We start from the raw sequence: 21,465 nt of genomic DNA, 5'->3' as shown, positions 1-21,465 counted from the left end.
TTGGGAGGGGGAGCGAGAGAAGAGATGGGAGGGGGAGTGAGGAGCAAACTGAGCAGATTTGTGCTGTGTCCTGAAGGATTTTACTGAGAGCAGGAAGTCTGACACTGATCACATCTATAGAAAATAAGTAAAGAAAACCTGTGTTTCTTTTGATAGAGGAGCTTTTCTGTGAGTGCTTATGGCTGTATTTACATAGGCCTTTCTGATAAAGCTTACTTACTGTAGTTTTTACCTTTCCTTCTCCTTTAAACACTGCAAGATCACATTTTACTCATCATTTTCAATGAGTCTACCAACTTTCAAAAAAAATTTGAAAAACGCAAAAAACTTGAATTCATTCATGAAATTGTTTACATTTTGGTTAGAACCACTCCCATTGACTTTTACATAAACTTGCCAGCTTTTAGATGCCAAATTTTATATTCAAGTTTTTTGCAATTTGTATATTTCAGATGTTCAGGTTTTCTAAAGTTTGTGAGTTTTGTGGATCATTTGGTATTTGGATAAATCCAAAAAATATGGATACATTGCATTTGTTTTAGAAAACAAATGGCAACTAAATACCCCTGGCTACAGTGTAATATTACTATAGAGACAGTCTGAATGACATGTTCTATGGATATCACCATTAGTTTGGTCTTCATTGAGTGACCCAGTAGAAAGGCGATGCTGTATCTTTTTTGCCAGTATCTTTGTATGCCAGTTATGTCAACGGATAACAAATGTTGGCCCTTTGACACACGTTAAACTACTATGCAACATTTAGACATCTGCCTCTAATACATTATTAAAAAAGAATTACTATCTACTCGAACCTGTCACACAGCTAAGCAAATTGCCACATTCATCTTGTTTAGGGTTGGACTGTCCCACTGCAACACAGTGCTCTGCCAGTCCCACACTGCCTGCTGGATCCTGCTGACCACCCACTGCCCACCTGAAACAGTTTGGGAGGAATTCACAAAAGTGGTGATACTGAGACAAAATAAAAGTTAAATGTGTTGGATTTTCCACCTTATTCACAAACCTCTATCTCCACTTCTGTGAATTTTCTTTTAAGACAGACAGTTTTCAGATTTTGTCTTTTAGATGACATTTTACCGACATTTTTTTATGAATTTGTCTTTAGCTTTTAATACATACATGTACCATCAGCTTATATGACAGGCCAACCTCATTTTCTGCTTGATAATTTGTGACAACCCCTAAGCTTAACCGTTCTTCAGAGCACACTGAGCATGTGCACTGTCCGGGACAGTTCTAACAGAATACAAGATGGGGAGCTCCTGTGACAACAGTAAAGAAATATATAATTACAACTATAGAGATGCTAAAACTTTAGGCTGATGCAGTGAATTTAGAATATAAAACATGGCATTTCTAACTATATTCATCTTTAGGGTTTAGTTCTCCCAAACCCTAAATACCTTCTTCATAGGAAGAAGTGAATCAAGGGCACACTACTACCCCCCTACTGATTACTGGTAAACAGCAATCCGCCTCACCCAGCAACATGCTCGATAAAAGGGGCCCAACAAGGCCAGGGCCCCCCAGGTTTTCCCCAGTGCTCTGTTGATCAGTCCAACCTAGCATAATACTAGCATAATATTGCAAATGTGAGGTAAAATCTTTTTATATACTAGATTGTATAAATTACACTTTTTTCAATGTTTTACTTGTTTATAAAATGTTAATGAGGCTTTTTACACCTATTGTTCTAGGGTTAGAGAGAAACTTGTCCCCTGACAATATGCTTCTGATTCCCCATGAATATGCTAATGAACCCCCAATGGGGCTCCTACCAGAGGTGTGAAATGAACACTGGGTGAAACAACGCAAAACAGAAGAGCTTAGAATTGGTCTGATCCAGATACACTGAACTTTACTGCATTTTTTAAATATCGAGGAAAATGTCAGAAAAAAATGTTGTTAAAATTTTGTTTTAAAGACAAATTCACAAAAGTTTCTGTAAACTGTGTTTCTTTTACCAAAAACTGAAAAGTGGCAGTTGAGTCGGAATTTTTGCACATTTTGTTTGCGAATATGGAGCATTTTACACCAGTTTTACCACCACTTTTACTCCAAAAAAGGGCTATCTCCACTTTTGAGTTCTTTGATTGGCATTGTCCATTCTCTGCAGTGATCATACTGGCACATTTGGGGTTAATAAGCTCATTATCCATTTTCTGTAGAGATCCACTGAAAAGGGCCTAAAAATGTTGGCACCATCCCATATTTTGTTACGACACTCCTGCTCATCCATTTACATAGTGACGGATGGAGGGAAGCAAAAGCTATGTGGATGGGTGCACTTTCTACTCGGTGGGCCTGTGTGGTGAGGTTCTCTAGTGGGCCCCCAGGTACCATAACACAGAAGAGACAAACCAATGAAGTCTGCTTACAGCAACTTCTTTCCCCACCTTGGATATCTATACCCCAAACTGCAACAGTGCACTAGGCACCCATCTGAATGAAGACTCCCCAGAGCATATCACATACTGGGAGAAAGGATTAGGACAGCTGTTTGCTAAAATTTGAATTTTATAAATGGCACACATCAGTCCCACACATTGATAGTTAAAAAAATTAGCCCCAATGTATGGCAGATAAACAAATATGAGATTTTATCAAACAAAATGTATATTGATTTGTTCAAATGAGTATTTTCAATAAAAGGACAAGAGTGGAAATAAGAATGATCGATATATTAAGAGTATCAAATAATCAATAAAACATTGAAAATCACTGTTCTGTAGCAGACACAAAGTTAGCAATTGTAGTTGTATTCTGGCAAATCCTTTGACACCTCCCAATTTCAGGAGCAGCAGAAATCCAGGAGAGCTGATCCCTACAATAAAGAACATTCAAAATTCATTAACACATTTTTTTCTCCCCATTTCCACAAGTTTTCCAGCCTTTCTGCCATTAATTAATTGCCCGCTATTCAGTTAAAAGTTTTTTGTTCAACTAGGCTGATACTCTTCTGAGAAAAGAAGAGAATCAGAGAAGTGCTCTGATACTTGAAGCCTGGAGCGTCACCACCTGGGAATAAGCGCAGTTACACATACTGGATACATGTATTAATACATTATATCTTCTGCTATCTGGAATATAAAGCCAGTAACAATGGTTGCAGAAGATTATAATTTGGGACCTAACAAGCAATAGATTGGGAGCAACACTGGGCTGCGTTATGCAGCCCCAACCTATTAGTTAAGGTGTTCAGAATAATGTTTTGAAGTATTTAATTTAATAAGTGTGGACATAAGGTAAATATATAGGCACAACCTGGAATATCTAGGATGGACATAAGGTAAATGTGGTGCACAACACATGGCCTATAAGTAAATGAAGCTAATTATTTAATTGAAATTATATAGTATATCAGCGCCAATTGGCCTGTCATAGGTCTAGTTTCTACTATTTTTGTGCATTAAGATAAAATGATTCGTCTGCCATTGCATGCAGCCAAACAATCGGAAAAGAGATATCTAATAAATTATGATTCCAATATATATGTAGAACTGAATACACAAGATGTAGCATCTGTGTTGTGTTCCTGAGTTGTAACAATCTGAGATGCTCAAGAGAGGATGCATGTGTGTTTGTATTTGCGTGTGCATGTGTGGGTCTGTGTGGGTGTTTGTGTTTCTATGTGTGTGTGTGCGCGAGTGCGTATTTTTCAAGCAAGTAAAAAATATTTTAGTCCAACAAACATGCCAGTTTTATTTAACTACATAACAGAAGACAATAGCTGTGAAGTACATTACAACAATGATTCAGATATCACATAAACACAAAAGCATTGCCGTTTTTCAATTAAAACCATTGTTGCATCAATGTCAGATGAGGTACAAAAAAGGTTTGCAAGCTTAGACACTGAAGCTATATCCATTACTTAAGTGGAGCAGGCACATATTATGACTATTATGTCTAAATAGCCAGGAGCCACAGAGAATGGAAACTAGAACAGGAATTCTATGGTTTATTAAAGTAAAAGGGCAATAAGCATCTGTAATATTAGCAGTGGCAGAACACAAAATTGCTTGATAGCATTTGAAAAGAGAACTAGTCATGTGAATTGAATTTTCAGCTTGGGGCCTAAGAGGCCAAATTTAATCATCCAGCTGAAATTATCACACAAGTCAATATTCCCCCCCATCCCTTCCAAATAAAAAGAAAGAGAGCGAGAAATGAATTCTCCATGCTGAAGTTCAGCAGGTGGCCTTGAGGCTGATAACCAGCTGGATGAAATCTAAATAACTTTACTGAAACAAAAACCAGCAACAGAATTGATTGCCTTTCAACTTAAATGAGAGTGGGCCTTCCCAGTCAATATGAATACAGAGAGGTAACATTCTGCGCAGCCCGCTCCAAGATCTAATAAACAGGAGCCCCTTAAATCCTGATCTATGATTGGCTGACATCTTCAGTAACTACTAAAGTTAATTTGATCTATTGATTTGTATCAAGTTAAAAACCCCTTGTATTACATTTTAAATCACTTTTACAAGAACTCCTATAAGGCATCCGCAGGCATCTGCAATCACTTGGCCACCTATAAACTGAGCAGTTCTGAGATGAATCTTGTCCCACGCTGATTATGTACATCTACAGCAATACAATTCAAAGTGCACATTAGTAATAGGAGGCTCAAATATGGGGCAATGCAATAAAAGTTGGATGTGGAAAGCAATGTGCAAAGTTAAGAACAAAAATGAGCATTTTTCAAAGTTAAATTAATTGAATTCTTCATTAGACACGTAATTATACAATAGAAATGTGTAAACATGAAACAGAGTACAAATTAATAATGACAGTTACAAAAGGTGTTGTTAGAGCTGTATCATAAAAGGTTCCATGCAGAGCACCTATATATTATCCCCGCTTAAATATCACATAGGCAGAGAATAATGAAAATGTAGGCAGGCTACTATTGGTACTATTGGTAGCCTCCACCAACAAAATTTCTTCCTTCTCTCCTGATTGGTCAATTGGGTGACTAACAAGCCAGTATGCTGCCAACTTTGTTAAAAAAACCACATTTTATGACTTTCAAGTTGTAATACAGTGTTGTACATTATTTTTTTGCATGTTTTGTGATCATTTAGAAAAAAATATATAAATAATGTATGCAGAAAATACAACTGATAAATGTGCTTATATCTACTTATGAAATACTATAAGACTGCAGTTAGTTTTCTAACCAGATCATCCTCTGTGTACGCTGATTTTCTACCACATCCCAGAGGACTGATTTACTAGTAAAGATCAGATAAATCATCTTGGAAAGAATCTTATTTTTTTGTAGCTATGCAATATTTGTTTGTAAATGGGCCAGCTCACTGTCATCTAACACATTATTATCTACAACATCACAGTCACTTCTGCAAATATCCCCTAATATGTATTCTCGAAGGCACACTAATGCTATTAGCTTCTTATATAAAAAGAGCATGGCTGCTGCATTCACCCAGACAAATGTTTCCATATCTTAATAGAAACTAAGATATATGATACTGCATGCCCTATTCAGCAGGCTAGGTGAAAGCAATTTAACTTGGTCTTATCACTGCTTTCCCCTGTAACATGTGTTGCAGATTACAACCTCCAGAATGAGGAGTACAAAGAAAAAATTGCAAATTGGTTTCCTCACCCTGCTGAAAGCATTATAGATCTCACATCCCACATACTAGCAGGATTTAAAAACCAATGCGCAGTTCAATAATAAATCACACCCGTTGGTAAAAGAACAAGGCATATTCTACTGTTCCAGTCCTCTTGCAGAATCGCTAGTGCTAATACCCAGTGTGGGTTTTACTGCAATACACCTACATAAGCATTTCCTCTTTCAGTTCCCATGCTGATATATAACATAACATTTTATGTTATCCTTTAGAAAAGTAAAGTAGATTTTTGTATGTGTTATATACACATAGCATGAGGCATAAAGCTGGCATCCTTGTGCATTGGGTATAACTACCATTGTTGCAGTATAATGAATATACAGTATCAGGGTCGCAGAGTAAAGATATTGCTCATCATTACTTGCTCATTTATACCAAAGTGCTAAAAATGGTCACCGAGCATGCATTGACAATATTCACTTAGGTACTTGCACCCATACAAGCTCCTAACAACTTGTAACAGCGCCAATGCAACCATCTAGCCTGCTCTGATGAGTTACACACAAGCGCATGTAATGGCATAGGGGAAACCTTGAATTACCACCAGCTTGGACATAGTGGTAGTCCCAGGGTTCCAATAATAGATTATATCAATAGCCACTACTGACTTGCAGCAAGCGGGTGCCATGCATATTGGTAAAGCAGAAGTTACACCATTTCTTCTGTGGACAATTTACTGCAACTTCATAAAGCGCGTGGGCTAAATACTGCACACATTGTTGCACCCACACATATTGCATTGCTTTTATGCTGGAATTCTGGTGTAAAATAGGGGTTATTCCCCTCTAAGTAAACTTTTACTGTAGTATGATGTAGAGAGGAATTCTGAGACAATTTGTAATTGGTCTTCATTTTTATTTGTAGTTTTTTAATTATTTCAATAATTGTTCAGCAACCACTCCAGTTTTGTGTTATAAAAGCTATCTGGTTGCTAGGGTCCAAATTTCCTTAGCAACTATGGAGTGGTTTAAATGAGAGACTGATATTGAATAGAAAAACAAGTTATTAAAAGTAACAATAACAATAAAATTGTTGCCTCACAGGGCAATAGTTTTTTTGCTGCCGGGGTCAGTGACCCCCATTTGAAAGCTACAAAGAGCTTGAAGAAGAGGGCAAGTAATTAAAAAACTCTAAGAAATAAATAATGAAGACCAATGAAAAAGATGTTTAGAACTGTTCTATAACATACTAAAAGTTAAATCAAAGGTGAACCGCCCCATTACGTTTACCACCAGTCCCTTTTTCAGGGGGACTGACCCCTGATTCCTTTTCCCATGGAAAATTGACCTCGGCAAGCATCAGAGCCTCTGAAAGCTATCCCTGTGGCAACAGAGCCAATTGTTGCTATTCTAGGACATGAGGAAGGAAATCTTCTGTCACCTGACCCCCTTCCCTGCTCCCACATACTCTAAACTTCCAATAATAGATTTTCTGCTGTTAGGAAAAATATGTAAGAATATGTATAAAGTTATTTTGAACCTTTTCTAGGGAAATATATTAAGCTTAAAATATGTGGCTGTGACGTTGAGCAGTTTACACCAATGAGAGAGTGTCCAAAAAGTGGGTGTGGCATAAATGAATTCTGCGTGTACGCACCACAGGCCCCTTCTTGTCCCTGGATTTCACTTAGGAAATGTGATTAACTTAGCTGCACTTTGAGTACTGTTCAAAATATGCCACTTTCAGCGCCGGATTTCACTATAGGGCGTCTATAGCCCTGCCCCCTTCTCCACTCCCCCCCCCCTTTCCCGATCACACACATGCGGGACGCTCTGAAGTTTTCTGTGCATCCCATTCCCTGTGCTCTGTATGGGAGCAAAATCTACATTTGGCCTACATTTAGGCCATTTTAGTAAAGGTCACAAATAACCAATTTATATAGATGGGACTTTGGCAATACTGCACTATTGCATATTTTCCATGAAACAAAGAGCTGATCCAGCTCCTCACCTGATCTAAGCATCCATGTGTTAGATGCGTAATGCCTGGTCCTATAGAATAGGTTTGCTCTATTGATCAGTGGAAGTATATTTTTTTCTAATTTTTTTTTTTACATTTAGATATTAATTTGCAAAAACCTGCTATGCTTCCAAAATGCTTTGTCCATTTTCACAGATAGCTGGAACTTTGCCATCCCTGCACTTGGAAATGGAAAAGCAAGTCTGCATCACATCACATGCAGTACATTCATACAAAAAATATATTACTGTCTTTAAATCTTTCCACCAGTTTCTTCAGTAAATTCTCTCTCATAACAGATCACTGTGAACCTTCTATAAACACTGGTTAAAGCAACTGCAACGCAGAGCAGAGGTAGAAGATTTAAACGATAGACAAATAAGATATTTCTTTAAGTGAAGATTGAACAAGTTATAAAATGCTGGAAAAAGTTCAGAAATATTTTTTTACAGACTTATGATGCTTTAAGCAATCTCACAGTGCTAAATATTACTGTGCAGCATAAATGATTTACCTTCAAAGACAGAAGGCAGAACGTACCCTTCTGACAACGGCAGCACTCAATTTGAAGCCAGGGTACGACTGCATTGGAATGGAAAGTAAAATTTCTGTTTAGCATTAGATATTTATAGAGAATATTAGCGATCAATGGCAACAGTATGTGCCCTATTTGAACAATGTTTTAGTTTGGGGAAATGTATGGTATTTTTGTTAGTGTTGGTTTAATTCAGTAAAATAACTCGCAGCATTTCCTATTGACAAAATAAATACAAATGAACCATTGTGACTGTGCCTTATCGCTGATCTGATAGATTATGAAAAGAGAACGTGTTTCACAAGCGCCAGAAAAATTCTGAATGCAGAATGAGTTGCCTAAATACCATCTGTTTTCAGAGCTTTTATGTTCAGGCAGGCTGCAGAATTCAGAAGCTTACATTGTTTTACCTGGTTCTTTAGTCACCATTTTTATTCATATTAGAGTTACTGCTGAGGTTCTGATAAGCCCCCAAGGGCAACATTAATAGCTATAACTCTGGAAGGTCAAGCACGCACAGCCAGCTAGGTGTTTCTGCAATACAACCATCAGCACTGTCCTTACTACAGATAATCAGAAATGTAGGTAGCAGAGAACTCAAATGGGCCATAAATAAAAATGTGATTATTCTGACATTTCATTTGCATAAAAGAATCCAGACAAACTTGAAAACAGCGTTCCTGTTGCCCATCTGTTAATGTGTCCCCAGCTGACAGTTTGTTATAGACTGAGGAGGCAGTTAAAAAAAAAAAAAAAGAACAAGCCATCTATGTTTATGGCACTATACCATTTAGAATACATTTTATCATTAGGCAGATAAATGAAAGTTATTAATGAGCCAACAGCATTGGCATACTTCATCAAGCAAATATCTCATATGAAACGAAAAGCAAACATTTACGGTATAAGCTTAGAAACAGAAACAGCAATGTAACTACAGAGCAAGCAGACCCTGCAAATGCTGGGGGCCCAAGAGGCATAGGGGCCCTGTGGCACTCTTAATGATAAGCAGTTTCAGTATATGTTTACCGAAACTTCCTTACACCTAAAGGTTATATGGTCCCCCAAATGATTTTGCTGTGGGGCTCAGAAACATCTAGATAAGCCACAGAATAGATATGAAGTCTGGCTGAAATGGTTTCTCTGTAGCTCCTTGTTGCCCACGGGCAAATTGCTTAATCTCCCTGCACAACAGGCACTAGAAACAAATACTGTAAGCACTCCAGGGCTCCTGACTAAATCTGTGTAAAAAATGCACCAAATCAGTAACATATAGAAATATAATGACAGTAATGCTACAAATAATAATTATAAGGATAAACCATAACATCACGGGAGAGTAACCATCAAGTCTAACATAAAACAGAACTGTCATGGGCATGCAATATTAGGTTACACGCTGCACTGGTTTGAGCAGTAATTGTACACAAGCAAACCATCAGTGGATCAGTATATTGCTACTGGTTAGGACTAGGTCATTAAGCAGGGTAAGTGCAGTGATGCCCAGAAGGAATATTTGTTTGGCTTCAAATTTAAGGAGCTTTCCTATTTCAGAGAGTCTGTGAGGCAGAAACATTCATGAATATGATGTGAACTCTTTATATATTCATTTCAACATTATTTTAAATGACCTTAGCTTATTCATCGGATAGACCAGCTAATACAATTTTTTTTCCAAAAGGTGGAACATGGGTTACAGCATTACCTACCTTAAGCTGGAACAAAACATCAGCAAAAAGCAAATAATAAGCCCAGAAAGGGATTGTGCCAAGTGACAAGGACGCACTAAGACAAGTGTGTGCCAGTGCTGCCTTAGCCGACAGGAAATCCTTTGCCTCTGTAGACAGTCAGTGAGATCAGAGCATTCGCTAAAATAAAACATGCATGTAATAATCAAATATAGTCAAAAATTCTGCCCAATCTTTTAGAAAGCATTATATATTGAAAAACACATTGTTTCATTTTAAGGGCTCTTTGGGGCAGTTTATGAATATGTAGTATCTAGACTAGAGACCTGCATGGGTCTGCTTATTAGACCTGTGCCCAACCGTTTACCCCAACCCACACATGCTCACCTGTTTTGTTTTTTTGGGGTTTTTTTTGTCCCTATGCAGTCCCACCCAGCCTGCCCAGCATAGTAAGTGTCACATAGACCGGAAGTTACATCACATACTGGAAGTGATGTTACATACCAAGCAGTTTTCATGGAAAAAAAAAAAGTACACTCTAGTTACGCCACTGTACTCCACTCCTCTTTGCTACAAAAATACCCTGGCCTCTAGGTCTAAGGTTAGCAATAATATTTCAGGGTCCAAGATTTATTATTTATGTATTTCCTGGTATTTACATAGCACCAACACATTTTCTTAGTGCTTTACAGAGATTATACATCATTCACATCAGTCCCTGTCCTAGCAGAGCTTACAATCTACAAGTCCCCATCTCATTCACACAATACAATACAATACAGAGCAGCTAACAAATTGTGACCCCTCGATGACTAACACATTTGTTGCCTTTTAAGTGTGACGCAGGAGTGTAAAGTGATTTCCATGAAAACCTTTTATTCAGTTGCCTCCTTTCTTGCACAAAGCTTTGCAGTATTTATATTCAGATTACCAGTAGCTGCTTATATTACTAAAGCAGATGATTGTAATATATTATAATTCCACCAATCTACATTATACTATCAATCTCAATGATGTAGGCTTTCAAGGTTAATATTATTATGGCAGCAGCTTGATCTGAAAGTTCATGGTCAAGTTGGACACCATCTATAAATCTGTTGGCCTGCTGACACTGCGCTAGCATGCTCAAATGCACAAGGTATAAAGACATTCATAACGTACAGCAGGCATTACACAAAAATATCATTTATTCCTCCTTCAGCATTGTAAGGAAACATATTTTTTTAAGTAAAACTAAAAGCATGGCAAAACATATAAAGACAAAATTCCAACAAGATAAAGTAATAGTGCATGGTATTAATCTACATTGGGTTTTTTTTATCGGGTGTGTAATTCTAACCAAGGGTTTTCCCTATTAGAAAAAAGTGCAATAAAGCATCATGGTGAAATCTGCAAAAAGGTGCAAAGTTTGCTACTGATCTAATCACAAATAGCAGCCAATCAGCAGGAAGCATTTATTGGTCTCTGGTTCAAAAGCAAACATCTTATTTGTTGTTTTGGGTTACTGCACCTGTAAAAACTTAGAGCCTTTTATTATACATAGTATTTTATAGAATGCCCTAGCCTTTGCAACTTTTTTATTGGTATTTTTTTTTAAAGTTTTTGGATTATTTGCCTTTTTCTTCTGCCTCTTTCCAACTTTCAAATGGGGTCCTGACCCCGGCAGCAAAAAAGCTATTGCTCTGTGAGGTTACAATTTTATTGTTACTTTTTATCACTTATCTTTTATTCACACCCTCTTCTATTTATATTCCCATCTTTCATTCAAACCACAGCCTTGTTTCTAGGGTAAATTGGACCCTAGCAACTTGATATAGCTGCTAATATTCCAAACTGAAGAGCTGCTGAACAAAACATAAAGTAAAAAACAAAGACCAGAATAAAACGACTGTCTACAACACATGAAGAATTCTTTGACTTTTCCCAGTTGTGAACTTTTTTGTGTGCTTTTACCTATTGTCATATACACGCTACATAAGGTGTTGCAAGGTTTACTGAAGTCAAAATTATTGCCTATATCTGGCACAAATAATGCCAATTTCTATCGCTGCCCAGAGAGATATGAGAGAAATAACACCATAATATTGTCTAGGGGTAAGAAGTTATTTTTAGTTATTATCATTTCCAGCCTGTGTTATTTGTGTTAAATTATATCTATTTATTACAGGATGCTCAGAATGCTCGGAACCTAGGGTTTTCCAGATAAGGGATCTTTCTGTACTTTGGATCTTCATATATTAAGGGGCAGATTTACTAAAACTCTCATATTTCTCATTTTTTGTACCCAGCCATTCTTTCAATGCCTTGCAGTAGCGGGAAGTGACGCATTGCAGCGGGAGGCGAGGATTTGAATGGAACCGGGAGGCAGTGGTAGTGACAGACGTCAGTAACATGAGGTAGTGTAAGCTCTTTTTAAAAATTTGAATAAACTCTTTTCCATGAATAGAAAAAGTCTGAACTGCAAAAGCATGCGTGGGAAAAACCAGTGTTAAAAATCCAAAAACCCTAAAGTTTCAGAGGAAAGAAGGATCCTTCAGGGAAGGGACATCTTCCATTGACGTCTACGTGATCTCAAAAAGTTGTAGCTGGTGAATTGTTGGGTTCAGATTTTTAGCTGTAGTAAATCTCGAAAAAGTTTCTGCAACTTTCAGTGCTAAATAATCCGATTTGGAAAAAAAATCTGAGTGTTACCAAATAACCCCCTTGTTTGCCTAAAAATTATTTATACATTAAATAAACCCAATAGGATTGTTTTGCCTCTAATAAGGATTAATTATATCTTAGTTGGGATCCAGTACAGGGTACTGTTTAATTATTACAGAGAAAAAGGGCATCATTTTTATTTGCTAAAAATGGTGTCTATGGTATATGGACTTCCCGTAATTTGGAATGTTCTGGATAACACCAGGTAACGTATCCCGTACCTGTATTAGTGAATTAAATAATGTCATTGAAAATAATTGATAACTGATACATAGTTACATAGTTAAATAGTTACATAAGGTTCGATATATAGAGTTATATAGAGTCCATCAAGTTCATCCCTTCCAAGTAGGGCATTCCACAACCTCACTGCAAATAGAAGCTCAGTTCCTCTAATCTAAAGGGGAGGCCTCTGGTGCGCTGATCGTTTTTATGGGAAAAAAGAACATCCCCCTATCTGCCCTCTAATGTGTTTGTACAGAGTAATCATGTCCCCTCGCAAGTGCATGTCTCTGCACTCTCTCCAGCTCATTAATATCCTTCTTAAGGACTGAAACCCAAAACTGCACTGCATACTCAAGGTGAGGCCTTACCAGGGACCTATAAAGAGGCAAAATTATGTTTTCATGTCTTGAGTCAATGCCCTTTTTTATACAAGACAGCACTTTATTTGCTTTAGTAGCCACAGAATGACATTGCCTGGAATTAGACAACTTATTATCTACAAAAAACCCCAGATCCTTCTCCATTAAGGATACCCCCAGCAAGCTACCATTTAGTTGATATTTATATTATTCAGTTGACATTTATATTATGTCTACCAAAGTGCATAACTTTGCAATTGTCCACATTGAACCTCATTTTCCAGTTTGCTGCCCAGTTTTCCAGTTTTGTCAATTTGCTCTGTAAACTGGCAGCATCCTGCATCGAACTTATAATTTTGCACAATTTAGTGTCGTCAGCAAAAAAAAAAACAGTGCTTTCAATGCCCACCTCCAGGGTGTTAATAAACAAGTTAAAACGCAAGAGAACAAGGACTGACCCCTGCGGTACTCCACTAACAAAACTGGTCCAATTAGAAAATGTTCCATTTACCGCCACTCTTTGTACTCTATCCTTCAGCCAGTTCTCTATCCAATTACAAGTATTATGTTGTAGGCCAATATTCCTCAATTTGATCATTAACCTTCTGTGAGGTACTGTATCAAACGCTTTAGCAAAGTCCAAGTAGATGACATCAACTGCCATTCCAGCATCGAGGTTCCTGCTCACCTCCTCATAAAAGGCAACTAAATTAGTCTGGCAAGATCTCAGGGGCGGGCCAAGCTGACCGGGCACCCTAGGCAACCTGGTCAGCCACTCCCCCCCCCCCCCCCGCGAACGGCGCATGCGCGCCAAAGCACAAGTGAGGTGGGGCGCGATCCGAACGGTCATTGCCTCCACCGCTAATGACAAGCGGCAGGGGCAATGACAGAGTAAGAGGACTGGGGGTAGGCAGGAGAGGCTCCTGCCTGGCACCCCCTAATCGTTGCGCCCTAGGCAGCTGCCTCTTCTGTTACACATAAAACCATGCTGGCACAAACTTAAAGTATTGTGAACTGCAATGTATTCAAGTACCCTATCCCTTATTACCCCTTCCAAAAGCTTTCCTACTACTGATGTCAGACTAACAGGCCTATAGTTTTCAGGCTGAGAACGGGATCCCTTTTTAAATAACAGCACCACATTAGCAATTTGCCAGTTTCTCGGCACCATGCCAGACCTCAACGAATCCTGAAAAATTAAGTGAAGAGGTTTGGCAATCACAGCGCTAAGCTTGTTTAATACACTGGGATGAATCCCATCCGGTCCTGGACCTTTGTTTATCTTTACATGTTCAAGTCTCTTTTGAATTTCCTCCCGAGTGACCCATGCGTCAGTAGCTAAATTACTAGAACTGGGCATATTAAAAGGGAAGCCTTCATTAGCTGGCTCCATGTATAGACAGATGAAAAATAAGAGTTCAAAATTTCATTTTTTCCCTGTTCTCATCAACCAACTTACCCCCCCCCCCCCCCCGTGATAATAAGGTTCCCACTCCTTCTTGCTACATTTTTTTCCTATTCACATAATTAAAAAATAATTTTGGATTCTTTTTACTCCTAGCTGCAATATCCCTTTCCATTTCTATTTTAGCTTGCTTGATAGCTTTTTTGCATGCTTTATTTGCTTTCTTGTACCTGATGAAAGTTTCTGCTGTCCCAGCTAACTGGAATGTTTTAAAAGCACGTTTTTTTCTTACCAACCTCTACACTAACACTTTTATTCAGCCATAAAGGTTTTGATTTTCGCTTCCTCTCCTATACTGATCCATATACTTGCAAAGCAATGTTTTAAAGAAGTTCCATTTTCCTTCTGTGTCTAACCCTATGAAAAGCCTTTCCCACATTGCCGAGATGCCCTTGTACTGGCAAAGTCTGCACGTCAAAAATTGAGCGATAATTCATTGGTCATAAATAATAATCAGCCTACATGAGTCTCATAGTGGAACAATGGTGCACATTTAGTTATTGATAATTTATAAAAAGAAACTATTCATTAGTGTTGTCTTTACATAAAAAAATTGGAGTTGACCTAAATTGCATCCAGAAAACTTACAGCTCATCAGAATAAAGTCCCAGAGTTCATTCAGGGTGAGGGAGTTTCATGCTTAAATGAAGTGAATGGATTACAGTACAGTCACAAAACTTTACTTTCTGCATCCTTGTTTCTGATCTTGAACCAGCTTAAGGACTGGCAAAAAACTGTAAAGGGAGTAAGCACCATATTTATATGAAACAATAGCATCATATTAGAACTTCAAGAAATATGTGATGGCTGCCGACTGACACTGGCATATATGAAGAAAGGACAGCAGATGATAGATAAATCAATCAGCTGCGAGAGTATCACACTGTCATAGTAATGAGGCTGCTCCACTGATCAGATCAAATTTTGTGTTGAGGAATGCAGACACTTGACATGCAGTAGAAGTGAATTGATTGCCAGGCTTACTTTATGCTGCTGGGTAACATAAATATGACCTAGTTTCTGGCTGCATGAAGCTTTCATCCCTGCCTTCATATTTGTAATGAATAATGATTACTTTCTGATCAAAATTACTTCTATAAAATAAAAGAAAAATAGAAGCAACCCAGCCATGACCTCTAATGGTGCTGCCACTATCATCAGATATGTCTCTGTAGGACAGATTTACTTGGACAATAATTAGAAGGAAAAAAGCAGCAAGCTTAAGAACAGATTGAAAGAAAAAAGCATTTAAAGTGGTGATGTTGAGTCAGGGCTGAACATTTTCTAGGGATCATATAGAACCCTTAATAAAAGATATTACAGAATCATTCCATCATTTTCTTTGGTTATTTTGGTCAACCTGAGCCAGCTTCAGTCCCATATACATTTACATGACTTCCTTATCTGTCTTGTTTATAACAATTTCTTTTAGTCAGCTTGCTTTTAATTGTATTTTTAGGAAAAGGTTCTAATTTGTGATCAGTTCTTACCACAAAACTTACAGTCTAAGTTAAAAGAGTAGAAATGGTTTGTCAAGCTAAATAAGCACATGGATATATGTTATCAGGTGACTCTAGATGTACACTGCCAAAAGTAGATACATTGATTAAAGAAGGAAAGTTAAAATCACTGGGGGGGTGTCGAATGTTAGGCATGTTAGTGATTGTTTTTACTTATGTACATGCAGGCAATCATCTTCCTTCTCAATCATCTTCATTCTCTGCAATCCGCATGTGCCCACCCATGTGCAGTAGAGCTGGGTTTTTAGCTTTTTACTCTACCGCACAGACACAGCTGGCGTAAAGAAAGGAGACAGAAGAGGATAACTCACCAGGCCCAGATTTGTGGCAAGGCCACAAAGGCCCAGGCCTGGGGCGGCATGCCACCCGCTGTAACAAATTTTTTTGCGTCTGTGCAGCGGGAAGAGGTTTGGTCGCGGGGGGGGGGGAATGGGGGGCTGCCTAGGGGCGCCTGGATTTGAACAGGATCAGGTAAGTAAATACAATCACTGGGGGGATTCCACATTTAGGCAGCCCCACAGTGATTCCTTCTGCTTTAAGCAGTTGCATATTATAGTACTATGGGTAGGCAGAAGAGGCATGTGCCTAGGGTACAATGAAGGGGGGTGCTTGATATGTACCCCAGCTACCTGTTTACCCCTAGATTGACTTTTTTTAATCCTGATTCCAGGCCAGATGAGACTGTGCCTTTGCGCATCACATCACCACTCTCCCTAGCCAATATAGATATATGGGATTTATATATTATATTTGAGTACTTTCAAGGCCTAATATTTTTCCTACTGCAATTTATTTAGCCATTCTGTTTTCAGTAGTTCATATCTGTGGTGAAATCTGTTTCAAAATTGTAATTTTGGCTCTTTGAGTGCAGAGGTTGCTATTGCACTAGAGATGCGCCAGTGAGGGGGTGGCATCTTATAGGCCACCTCAGGATGGCACCCATGTCTATTTGTTAAACAGATTTGTTAAGCATTTAGGACAGGCAGGTGCCTCTTATGCCTACCCCTAGTTCCAGCCCTGAGTACAGTATGGAGAAGGGCTTAGTCGAGAGAGAGTTGGGTGTATACAGACTGAGAGAGAAAAGGGGATGGCTGAGGATGTAATAAAGCTAGATGTGACCAGCACAACTAGAAAGATACTGTAAGTGTATACATAAAGGCATCCTCATCTCTCTTGCCCATTTATATTTATAACTCTATCAATTATGCAGTTTTCCTTCCCACACAAATACATTCAAATGTAACAGACTGCAGCCCTAAATCACGGTCACCCTAACAAGGTTGAATACATAGCAAAGTAATGATTTCCATCTCTTTTCAAGAGCCAATAACTTGAAATGAAAGTTCCAGCTCCAGCAGAAAATTAAATTGAATTCATCGCAAAGCAATTCTTTATAAAATATTTATCTGCCCTTTGTTTCTGATCTGCTCCAGCTTTGCTTCTTTCTTCCTGTATTCCTATCTGTGTTTTCTTATCGCTATTTTCCCTCCTTCCCTCTCTCTCTTTCTCTCAGGTGCTCTGCGGCTGCCGAGTATTTACATGTTCAGTCTTTTGCCTGACATTTTGTGCTGGGAGCTTGCCTGTGCTGGAAGCAAAACTCCCCTTCTGTGCATCGTGCAGCTTGATCCTTCCTGTTCACTGAAACCATGGCAGCCCCATCTCCGCTTCCTGTCTCTGAACCATGGCTGTAAATATATTGCCTGCCTAATAGCACCTGAAATAAACAAAAAGAACACATCCATAAATTTAATAAAGTGAATGAAATAGCACTATAAAAATGTCAACAACATTTAGCTCAACTGACTTCACGGTAGATCTGAGAAAAACCCTATAGGTAAATATGTTTCTGTTTCTTACAATTGCTTTGCAGTGGAAACCTGTGATCTGTGAAAAGTACTTCAGTTAAAAAAAACCCAGAAACATCTTTCCTTAAAGGCCTACAGACACCTCTGAGAATACAGCGCCCCTGTCGTTTCCAGGGCCCAATGTCCAGAGGAGAATCAGTTTTCTCTGAGGTACAGATGCTCATAGTAAAGTATTGCAGTTTCAAGGTTCCCTTTATGGTGTACGGTATGTCCTTAAAAAGGTAAAAACTAAAGGTAATTTGTTGTTTTATAAACAATATGGGTCATTTACTATTTTCAAGACACTGTGCAAAGTGCAAAAAATATGGCGCAATACACTATTTTTTATTGTACTTAACACACTAAGACACATGTACATAAACAATCAAATCACCAGCACAATCACCATGTTTTTTTCCAACAATGCAGTGGGATTTTTCTAAGTAATCTGGCGTCATTCCATTAAAAGAGGGGTGGTTCTTCTGATGTAATTGCGATGTGCCTACCACAGTTGTGTCCAATTTGCCAAAATTAATGGAACTGCTTGTGTGCTTCGTCACAAGTTGGGCACAGTTGTGCCCAACTTCAAAGTCTGCCTGGAATCATTTCTGGTGTTTGGTATGCAAGTGATGTGTGTGCCCTATTCTTTCTGCACAACTGAACGGCTGCGATAGAGACAGGGTGCTGAGGAAATCCTGGAGCTACCTACTAGTCCAGAGGTGGCAGTAGCGCCAGGGTTTTCCTGTGTCAATAGGCACAGCAATGCTCAGTTCAGAATGGAAGGCAGGAAGGACTGAGCAGCACAGAGCACAACTATATGGAAGTGTAAGGAGCGCAATTTTATGCAAGTACCTTTAATGATGGTGGGGGGACTGCAACTGAACTTGAGGATGTAAATGCACCCTACTTGATTAAAGAATTATTGCATGCCTCTGTTCTCCGTTGCAACTTGTGCCTACCCCCTTGAATACATAACTGCCTGCAATTAGCAGTGATGTATTCAGAAAGGCCAGGTGTAGGAGGCATTATAGTGTTTCCCCTCCCACCCCAACCACATCCTATCGCTTTCCCCAAATTTGGGAAGCCAGTTATCTAGCTCCTCATGTTCCCTAACCTAGGATGCATTTGATCAGTGGTCCCCAACCAGTTGTAGCCTATCATTAAGTGCCAAGTGCACAAAACACGTAAGGCTACAATGCGGTCTAATTGTCTACAACAAAGCTTCTTTGTTTTTATCTAATATTGCCTGCTCATGGGATCTGTGAGTGCCTGCCATATGTATTAAAGTATCCCCAACCAGTTGCTCACCAACCCCTTGGATCTTGCTCCAAGTGGCCTCAAAACATATGCTTATTTTTAAATACGTAGATTGGAGGCAGGTTATGGTTGCATAAAGCCCATGCATACTGCCAAATAGAGCCTCATGTAGGCTGCCAGTTCACATAGAGGCTACCAAATAGTCAATTACATTCTTTTTTTTGGCACCCTCAGGAACTTTTTTATGCTTGTGTTGCTCCCAATTTTTTACATTGAAATGTAGCTCATGAGTTGAAAAAGCATAGGTACCCCTGATATTTCTATAGCCCATCAGGTCCGTCCGGGATTGCAGATGAGAATACTACATTTACTTCATATAATTACATTTACTTTATATAGGATATAAGTGATGTTTAACTAATGATGATTTAGCTCAGGTCAAGCTTAGAACTGCCTTTTCACATTGTGCTATTTCCAAGAAACTATATCCTAGCTGTGTAAGGTATATTTTATAGCTCTTGGGGAAAAGATGAGAAGAAAACTTGTAAGTATGTTATCAGATTGTGGCTGCATATGAAATGTCAATTTCATTGAGCAGTCAATGGGGAGAATAGCTTGTATTCACATTTCAGCAGGGCTTTTGACTCAAGTTACTTATACAAAAAATGAAAAATTCAAGCAGTTTACTGAGTAGCTCAGATCCTCACAATGTGCTAATAAGTAATTCAGGTGTGCCAGGCAGCCTTCGGAGCTTAGAATCCAGGCAGGCTTTTAGCATATCCTTATTTAAACCAAGTCACAAACTTAATTGCCTGCTTCATAATAATTGCTATTTGATTTTCATATGGTTTGGATGTGTCTTATATATTGTTCAGCTTAGTTCCCACCCCAGGGAAAAGCTAGATAAACGCAGTCCCAGAAGCTGGTTAATGTCCAAGCTTTTACAGATTCCTGAATTAACAATTTATTATTCAATAACAGTACATACTAACCAGGCATGAGGCAGTGAATGCTGAAATACTATTAAATAAGCATATTGATTACTAAGCTGTTGGTGCAATAACATTGATGGTTTGTGTATGGGGATCCTGATTTTTGAATTAGGATGCTGTCTGAATGGAGCTTTTTTTTTTTTTTCCTTATCTTTCCTTATCTTTCCCTCTTTCCCTTATCTATATGAGTTTCCTTAGGATGTTTTTTTTTGTCCCCCCAGCTCATAAAACCTTCATCTAAGTGCTATGTAAGGCAGAGATGTAGAAACTACATCTCTTATCAATGCAGTGCTGTTATATTGGCTGCTTGTGTATGCTACCACTGTGGTGCAATTTATTCAGAATGGGTGCTAGAAAATTAAACTGTAATTTTCACAATTAAATTATTAAAAAAAATACAGTGCTGCCACAGAATTCTGTCTTTTACGTCTCAAGTACCTCACCTTATTATTTAGAACCTAGCAATTCCTAAAGCTACTTGTACATGAACCCATAAAAGCTGCCCCTTCAGATCAAGTCAACAGTTTGTCGGCCTGGATACAGGGACCCCATGAGGGACTGTATTACTTATATCTGGCTGAACTTATTATTTGCTGGGCAAAGCTCCCACAATAACAAAAGGATGGTAAGCAGAGGCAGTAGAATCTATCCACATTATTGCTCCATCAATGAAAAAAGATGTGATTCTAGAAAACTTTCTTATATTCATTAAATGTTCAGTGGTTTTTGAGTTATTTATAAATGTAATTCATATTAAAAGCAGTGTTTGTCTGTCCCTTTTTTCTGCACTACTGGCTCCAAATGTAAAAACAATGTATTAACAGGCAGCTGATTAACAGACCAGGAAGGAACCATTCAAGGCATTGTGGGAGTCTAGGGTGAAATAGAGCTGGCTTCTGCTCACTCCATCTTCCTATACTGTACATCAGTGTATGCTGTCCCTACATCAAACACCTTGGAGTGACTGCACTTCCATTTCCTGCCCTCTTTCTTATACCCCAACTCCTCTCAGGCTATAGCACCCATTAACTAACCATAGCCTACTCATAACTTCCCTAAACTATTTCTCAGCTAGAAGCCTTTACCAGTGCACAAAATAATTAGGAACCAGTGTGACTTTAGTGTATTTGTGTGGCCCTTCTGCATTAAAGGGAAAATGTCAAACTGTAGGTAGTACTTGACATTAATGATGCCTGTAAATAAATTGTGATTTATAGTTTTCATATGTCCA

Source organism: Xenopus tropicalis, chromosome 1 (assembly GCF_000004195.4).
Source record: "Xenopus tropicalis strain Nigerian chromosome 1, UCB_Xtro_10.0, whole genome shotgun sequence".
NCBI lineage: Eukaryota > Metazoa > Chordata > Amphibia > Anura > Pipidae > Xenopus > Xenopus tropicalis.
This window is presented reverse-complemented; position numbering follows the sequence as displayed.